At 42.0% G+C, this 8,820-nt stretch overlaps 1 long non-coding RNA gene across 1 annotated transcript in view; it reads left to right on the forward strand.

Annotated features, from left to right (window-relative positions):
* The window catches only part of LOC111726356, an 8,276-nt gene extending 1,830 nt beyond the window's left edge, over positions 1 to 6,446 (forward strand). Inside the window, exon 2 of the long non-coding RNA XR_002774152.1 lies at positions 6,297 to 6,446. This is a non-coding gene — a long non-coding RNA (uncharacterized LOC111726356). The remainder of the gene's footprint in view (positions 1 to 6,296) is intronic.
* The last annotated feature ends 2,374 nt before the right edge of the window (positions 6,447 to 8,820 follow it).

An 8,820-nucleotide genomic window follows, 5' to 3' on the forward strand; every position in this document is an offset into this window, starting at 1 on the left:
AAAAAAAAAAATAAAAATAACAAAAGTGAAATACAAATTCCAATTAGACAAAGTTGTTTACATGCACATTGCCCTAATAGCAAAATTTAACCTAGCATCTGAAGAAGCAGTGCAAATGTCCATCTACACAGGTAGAGCTATTTAACTGAGCAAGTTTCAGGGAAATCAAAGTATGTAACACCACAAAACCCAGAAATGGAAATAATTGTCAAAGCCTGTCAGTGTGTGAGGCTCTGAGGAAATGGAAATTCTGCTGTACTTCTGGTGAGAAGGTGACCTTGTGGAGAAACTTTGACCACATTAGAATTTCATTAGTTGTAGGCCCAGTGGGTCCGTTGCAGCCACAGGAGAGTTGGTGAGCCCATACTCTCCCTCTGTAGGTGTCTGCAGAGGCATAGAGAGGGAGAGATTGGGAAGTCAGTGTGTTCTTTCAAATTTGGCTATAGAAACACGTCTTTTGTGTGGACTTTAGGATGTGATTACTCTATATTTGACCAAAGGAATATAATCCTAGTACATTTGTTTATTAAGCATTTAAATTAATTCAGCAGAATATAAATGTTTTTATTGGTTTCTTTCTTTTTTTAGAGACAGGGTCTCTCTGTCCTTCAGGTGGGAGTACAGTAGTACAATCAAACTCACTGCAGCCTCAAACTCATGGGCTTAAGCAATCCACTTACCTCTCCTCCTAAGTAGCTGGGTCTATAGGCATGTACTACCATGCTCTGCTAAGGTTTCTAATTTTTAGAATCAAACTGGATAAATTGCCAAAATTTTTCTTATAACTTCAGAATAGGACCAATATTGTAATCCTGATCTTATGAGGAGAAAAAGCACAGCTGATAAAGTTTTGGAGAGGACTTGGGAGAAGTGCTGGAAAGAAGGGTGGGAGGGCTGATCCTATCATAGAAACATAGAAATGCTTTAAATATAAAGAAATTGGCATAAGGATGGCATCTGAAGAGATAGTGGTGACGAGAGAGGAGACTAAGCAGTGACACAGTCTACTATGGGTAGCCGGGAGAAACAGATTGGAGAAGAAAATCGAGTTAAGTTTTTTTTTATTTATTTTATTTTTATTTATTTATTTTGAGGCAGAGTTTCACTTTGTCACCCTCGGTAGAGTGCCGTGGTGTCACAGCTCACAGCAACCTCAGACTCTCAAGCTTAAGCAATTCTCTTGTCTCAGTCTCCGAAGTAGCTGGGACTACTGGCACCCACTACAGTGCCCAGCTATTTTTAGAGACAGGGTCTTGCTCTTGCTCAGGTGGGTTTCAAACCTGTGAGCTCAGGTAATCCACCCGCCTCAGCCTCCCACAGTGCTAGGATTACAGGCATGAGCCACCATGCCTGGCCTATTTACTTTATTTTTAAATTTAAATTTTATCTGTCATATTATGGTCTTGCTATGTTGCCCAGGATGGTCTTGAACTCCTAGCCTCAAGGAATCCTCCTACCTTGGCCTCCCTAAGTGCTGGGATTATAGGTGTGAGCCACTGTGCCCAGCCTATGTTTTATTTTTAACTGAAAAACAAAGATCTTGTCCAAAGTTCTAGAATCAAAAAGTTAGGGTTTTCGTGTGTGTGTGTGTGTTTGAGATAGAGTCTCACTCTTTTGCCAGGCTAGAGTGCCATGGTGTTAGCCTAACTCACAACAACCTCAAATTCCTGGGCTCAAGCAGTCCTTTTGCCTCAGCCTCCTGAGTAGCTGTGACTACAGGCACCTGCCACAACACCTGGCTAATTTTTCTATTTTTAGTACAGATGGGGTCTCACTCTTGCTCTGGTTGGTCTCCCTTGAATTCCTGAGCTCAAGCAATCCTCCTGCCTTGGTCTCCCAGAGTGCTAGAGTTACATGTGTGAGCCACCTCACCCGGTTTAGAATCAAAAAGTTTACCACATTACTTGTAGATTTGAAATTTACAAATGAAGAAATAAAAACAAGTGATTAAATTGGTTGCTTAGTCCCAGCGCAGTGGCTCATACCTGTGGTCTAAGCTACTGGGGAAGCTGAGGCCAGAGGATTGCTCAACCCCTACAGGTTGAGATTGCTGTAAGCTATGATGCCATGGCTCTATACCAAGGGTTCTCAAAAGAAGAGTAGTTACCTGCATAAAATGTCAGGGCTTTGCTCCAAACTCCTAAGGGCCTGTGCAATGACTCATCTACAGAGGCCCTCCAGAGGCTAGACAGCATCTCTGTCTGCTATCATCACCTCAAGAGGCACCATTGGATCTGCTGGGTCATATGGCTCCAGTGACAGAGAAGCCTGCACCTGTGCAGAGCTTTCTCTTGTTCTGGGCCTCACTCAAAACTAACAGCTTTCAGAGTAAGACTCTGTCTCAAAAAAACAAAAAAATTTTTTGGTGGCTCACAAGCTACAGCAGAATTGAGGTTAATGAAAAAAGAAAACTCAGGGCAGTACCTATGGCTCAAAGGAGTAGGGCGCCAGCCCCATATGCTGGAGGTGGCGGTTTCAAACCCAGCCCCCGCCAAAAACTGAAGAAAAAAAAGAAAAATCACATATGTTTTTAGCTTTAAGTTGCTTCCTATTTGCACAAATGGTTATTTTGATAATGTTATTAAATAACATAGTCCTTATATTAACTTGCTTCTAATGGAGATGTGTATGTGTATTGTATAAGCACTACTATTTCTCCTAGAATATAGCTGACATCATAATTACTGAACATGATATTATCTACAGTGAATTCAATTTACATAAATTTTTCAAAAGTCAATTTCATAAATACACTAAACTTCAACATTTGCTAACATCACAGTGACTTATGAAAAAGTTTTATTTGTCAGTAACAAGTAGATTATAAGACAGTTCATACTTGGATGGGATGATCTCTAACTTTGAGGCTAGCCAGGAAGTTTTAATTGAACTAGTTATATTTTGTTTTAATGGGACCATTAAAAATTACTTATTGACTGTCAGGGTGATTTAGTCTTTTTTTTTTATTGAATGGTAACTATGTACATTAATGCACTTCTGGGGTACAGTGTGCGGTTTTCACATGCAATCCGAACTACTTCCATCAAACTGGTCAATACAGCCTTCATGTCATTTTCTCAGTTATTGGTGATTTAGTCTTTTAATGAATATAATATTTACTTGTAAGTATATACTTTGTTGTTAGTACCCAAGATTCAATGACAAACTGGTAGAAAGGGAGATAAAATCAGAAAACCTACTCAGAAAAAACTTGCCATAACAGAATAAAATGTCCTCATTTAAAGAAATTTCTGAGTCCAACAGTTAAAGAAAACAAAAAGTTCTGTGTGACCAGGATACTAAGGGAGAATACAGACTATAAAAGAAAGGCCACATATGATTCGATAAATACAAGATACCATATTTATATAATATTCTAGATGTGGGAACTCATATTTCATGTAGTTCAATTATTCACTTGAACTTCATACAGTAGAAAGTGTATATTCTACTTTTACCAGTGATTTAAAATTATTCTCTCCTTTCATAAAAGGAGATGTGCTCATGCAACTTTATATTTTGATGTTCCTTTCTAACTACTTCTAGCCCCATCCCGTGTCCTACCTGCTGTCTCTGAGAAAACCCCATTCAGAAAGCACAAAAGCTCTTTTTTAAGTCAGATAGGTGATGGACCAGCCTATGTAGAAATTTAGAAAAGGTACATTAGGGTGGTGCCTGTGGCTCAAAGGAGTAGGGCACTGGCCCCATATGCTGGAGGTGGCAGGTTCAAACCCAGCCCCAGCCAAAAACTGCAAAAATAAATAAATAAATAAAAAGAAAGGAAGCTTTAAAAAAAAAAAAAAGAAAAGAAAAGGTACATTAGCCAATTTTTATAAGAAAAATGTCAAATTTCATATAAAATGAAACTCTGCTAAATTTACTAAAATGAATAATATATTTTAAAATTTGTAGTTAAGAATAAAAATAAAGGCTCAGTGCCTGTGGCTCAAGTGGCTAAGACACCAGTCACATATACCTGAGCTGGTGGGTTGGAATCCAACTCAGGCCCTCTAAACAACAATGAAGGCTGCAACCAAAAAGTAGCCAGGTGTTGTAGTGGGCACCTGTAGTCCAGCTACTTGGGAGGCGGAGGCAGGAGAATAGCTTGAGCCCAAGAGTTGGAGGTTGCTGTGAGCTGTGATGCCATGGGACTTTACCCAGGGTGACAGCTTGAGGCTATGTCTCAAAAAAAAATAAAAATAAAATAAGAATGTCCATTAGTAAAGATTTTAACATGGTGGCATATATTCCTACATGTAACCTACATGTAAGTTCCTAACAAGGGATAAAATGGAGTACAAATCACACACACACACACACACACATACACACAACGCCAGGAACACAGAAACACAGATGACCCAACTATCAGATCAACTGGCTGAAGAAAGCTGCCCAAAATAGTTTTTTTTTTTTTTTTAAGAGACAGAGTCTCACTTTATCACCCTCAATAGAGCGCCATGGCATCATAGCTCACAGCAATCCTCCAATTCCTGGGCTTAGGTGATTCTCTTGCCTCAGCCTCCTCTGTAGCTGGGACTATAGGTGCCTGGCTATTTTTTGTTGCAGTTTGGCCAGGGCTGGGTTCAAACCCACCACCCTAGGTATATGGGGCTGGCACCCTCACTGAGCCACAGGTGCCACCCTATTTTTTGTTTTTTTTTAGACAGAGTCTCAAGCTGTCATTCTGGGTAGAGTGCTGTGGCATCACAGCTCACAACAACTTTAAACTCTTTGGCTTAAGTGACCGTCTTGCCTCAGCCTCCCAAGTAACTGGGACTACAGTAGCCCGCCACAACACCCGGCTATTTTTTTTTTTTTTTTGGGTTGTAGTTGTCATTGTTGTTTGGCAGGCCCAGGCTGGATTCGAAACCACCAGCTCCAGTGTATGTGGCTGGCACCCTAGCCACTTGAGCTATAGGATCAGAGCCTGGGAACAGATTTGTTAATAAACCCACAAAGGGGGTTCATGTTGTTCCTGTACAGAAAGCCAATTACTGAGACAACTAGGACTAAAAAGGAAGAAAAGATTTATTGCAGGAGAGGTGCATCTGCTGGGAGCGGGAGGCATAGTCTACCTCAAATCTGCCTTCCAAACCAAAAGGGTCCCGGGTTTTTTTCCCAGAAGTAAAAGGAATAATGTATGAGGGGAGTGAACATCATTGTGTTTTTGAGGTGGAGTGTGGGGCACGTAAGCATAATGAGAATTCATGCTAGTACACACATCCTGTGAAGAAAAATGGTGGATAAGTCCCTCCCAGGGCAGGGATTGTAATATAATGAGCTAGGGGTTAATATTGGTCATTCTTGCAGCCTTGTGTGTAGGCTTAGTGTGTCCTCGGGTACCATCTGTGTTGGTGTACAGCTAATTTTGTGTTTTCTGGACAAATGAGTAGTGTAAAGCTCTTTAGTAATATCATGGCTACAAGGAGGTTTAACCATTCCTGGGAAAGAAACTCAAAAGGGAACGCATCAGTGCAACAGAAAGTTACGAAGTCCTTGTCAGCATATCTTACTGGCCTGGGAACTTGAAACATAAGAGAACTACAAAGCCATTTTTAAAAAGTTGGGAGTGGAGATGAGACATGATTCTAGAGGTTCAATTGAAAGATTTATGTGGCTTGGCACCTGTGGCTCAAGCGGCTAAGGCGCCAGCCACATACACCTAAGGTGGCAGGTTCAAATCCATCCCGGGCCCACCAAACAACAGTAATGGCTGCAACCAAAAAATAGCCGGGCGTTGTGGCGGGCGCCTGTGGTCCCAGCTACTTGGGAGGCTGAGGCAGGAGACTCGCTTGAACCCAGGAGTTGGAGGTTGCTGTGAGCTGTGATGCCACAGCACTCTACCTAGGGGGATAGCTTGAGGCTCTGTCTCAAAAAAAAAAAAAAAAGAAAGATTTATGTGATGGATGTAAACTACACAAAAGAGAAAGCATAATATTGTCTTGCACTGGGACTCAGAGGTTCACTTTCTGGCTGCCCAAGGATATCTGTGTACAACCTCAATTTCTTGTTGAAACAACAAGGGGTTAAACTAGATGACCTTAAAAGGGCCTTCCAATTCTCACATTCTCTCTTTTTTTAATTTTTAATTTATTATTATTATTATTTTGAGACTCACTATGTCACCCTTGGTAGAGTGCCATGGCATCACAGCTTACAGCAACCTCAAACTCTTTAGGCTTAAGTGATTCTCTTGCCCAAGTAGCAAGAGACTTGAGCCTCTCAAGTAGCTGGAACTACAGGCGCCCACCACGATACCCAGCTAATTTTTGGTTGTATTTGTCATTTTGCAGGCCCAGGCTGGATTCAAACCTGCCAGCTCCAGTGTATGTGGCTGGCACCCTAGCCACTGAACTACAGGCACTGAGCCCCAACTCTCACATTCTAAAGGAGGGAAAAAACTGGCAGTAGCAGAAAGACCCATTAATAACAATATTCATTTGGCTCTAAGTGCAAAGTATTCTAAGTACCTTATACTTAACTGCATTCAGTCCTCAGGGCGATCATATGCATTATGCACTATTATCATTTCCATCTATGTTCACACATTAGGAAACTAAGAGACTGAGTAGTGCTGAAGTTACCCATTTAGTGTGTGTCACATTCAGGACTTGAGCCAGGCAAAGCCTGCCATGCAAGCCACTGTACTCTGCTGGCCCTATACTGCAGGCCAGAGCAGTTGTTTGGCAGTGAATTATTAGGGGACTGGCATGGGGACAGACATGGGGTTGAGCATGATGTGTTGAAATAAGAACATAATTTGGCTCCAGTTTTTATATCAAGACACAAAGGTAAGGAGGAGGACAGCATTCTAACATGTGAGGCTTGAGAAATGTTGGTCCCAGTGACAAAACTAAGACAGAAGGCAAATAGACAGAAGGCAGGTTGGAAAGGAAGTTAGGGCAAATGGAGACTATTGATTTCAGAGTTACAAGAGTATTAGTATTATAATGAGCTTATTATAAGAGGCCTATGTACTATTTTGGAGGCCTAAGAACTATTGTTTTTTTCCCTTTGTTCCTTTGAAGAACCTTGGAAATAGCTAAAACAGGGGTTATACCTACTTTAATCAATACCTTTTTGATTCAAAGAGACGGAATGTGGTTGGGCACGGTAGCTCATACCTGTAATCCTAGCACTCTGAGAGGCCGAAGTGGGTGGATCGCCTGAGTTCAGGAGTTCAAGACCAGCCTAAACCAGAGCAAGACCTCATCTCTTAAAAAAAAAAAAATGGGGGTGTTGTGGCAGGCACCTGTAGTCCCAGCTACTCAGGAGGCTGAGGCAAGAGGATTGCTTGAGCCCAAGAGTTGGAGGTTGTTGTGAGTTATGATGCCACAGCAGTCTACATAGGGTGGCAGAGTGAGACTCAGTCTCAAAAAGAAGAAAACGAAGTAATTAAATAAAGGAAAAGATGTATGCAGTACTAAGTGCAGATGTATGCAGTACTAAGTGTTTACCTAGCATAAACATAGACCTCCTCCAACCCCTCACAAAAGTGGTGCTGTGTTAACAAATGTGTGAGCTAGTGGTTTCTCATCCTTCCATTATAAAAGCCTAACTAACCCTCTCAAAGTACCCACACTCAAGCATCAGTCAAGAAAGGGGCTTGATTATATGGATGCCAGTGGAGTGAGAGGCATTAAGGCAGAAAAGGAGGTCAAGCCTTCTCATAGGCAGACCACTGGATATGAAGATAGGGAGTCCAGTCTGGCACTCACAGTGACTTAATGCTTGGTTATTGGCAAAATGCAGCCCATGTATTCAAGGAGGATTTGGATTAAGTGGTATCTGATGGAGCTTCCAACTTGTAAAGTCTGCATTCTTAGCCAGACCTCCCTTCTCCACAAGGCACAGGGTAGATGAGGATAAATCTCCTTATATACTGTGCCTTATTTCTGCTTTCCTTGGAATTTATGCTCCTGATTCCCTGGATTATTAGTACACCACCCATTTAAGCCTCAAAGAATTAGGGGATTCCCCAGTTTAGTTTGTAAGAAAAGCGGGACATTTTCCTTCCATGCAGACCCCAGCCATCTAAGGTAATGGCAGGGCACAGCACCAATTCTTTTATTTTTTGCGACAGAGCCTTAGGCTATCCCCCTGGGTAGAGTGCTGTGGCATCACAGCTCACAGCAACCTCCAACTCATGGGCTAAGCAAATCTCTTGCCTCCACCTCCCAAGTAGCTGTGACCACAGGTGCCATGCCACACCTGGCTGTTTTTTGGTTGCAGCCGTCGTTGTTGTCTGGCAGGCCCAGGTTGGATTTGAACACTCCAGCTCAGGTGTATGTGGTAGGCACCTTAGCCACTTGAGCCACAGGCGCCAGGCCCACAGCACCAATTCTTAACAGCATTACCACTGTCACCACCACCACCACCACCAACTGAATTGTGAGGTTCTTTTCTTTTTGTGTTTTAGGTATATCTGGATTACATGTTGGAAATTGATGATACAGATTTAGTTTGGGATAATTAGTTAGAATGGAAGCCAAAGTTTACTTGCAAATTATTCCCAATCACCACACTCACACACAGGAATTCATTAAATAGTTTACTCAGTAAACATATGAGTATACAGATTGTTTTTTCTTTTTCTTTTTTTAGCAACAGAGTCTCACTGTATCCAGTGGTGTGATCAGCACTCACTATACCAGGCAGCGCCTGTGGCTCAGTGAACAGGGTGCCGGCCCCATGTACCAAGGATGGCAGATTCGAACCTGGCCTTGGCCAAACTGCAACAAAAAATAGCCAGGCATTGTGGTGGGCACCTGTAGTCCCAGCTACTCAGGAGGCTGAGGCAAGAGAATCACCTAAGCC

The sequence above is a fragment of the Otolemur garnettii genome, unplaced genomic scaffold (assembly GCF_000181295.1).
Source record: "Otolemur garnettii isolate 467f Iridium unplaced genomic scaffold, OtoGar3 scaffold00062, whole genome shotgun sequence".
Taxonomy (NCBI): domain Eukaryota; kingdom Metazoa; phylum Chordata; class Mammalia; order Primates; family Galagidae; genus Otolemur; species Otolemur garnettii.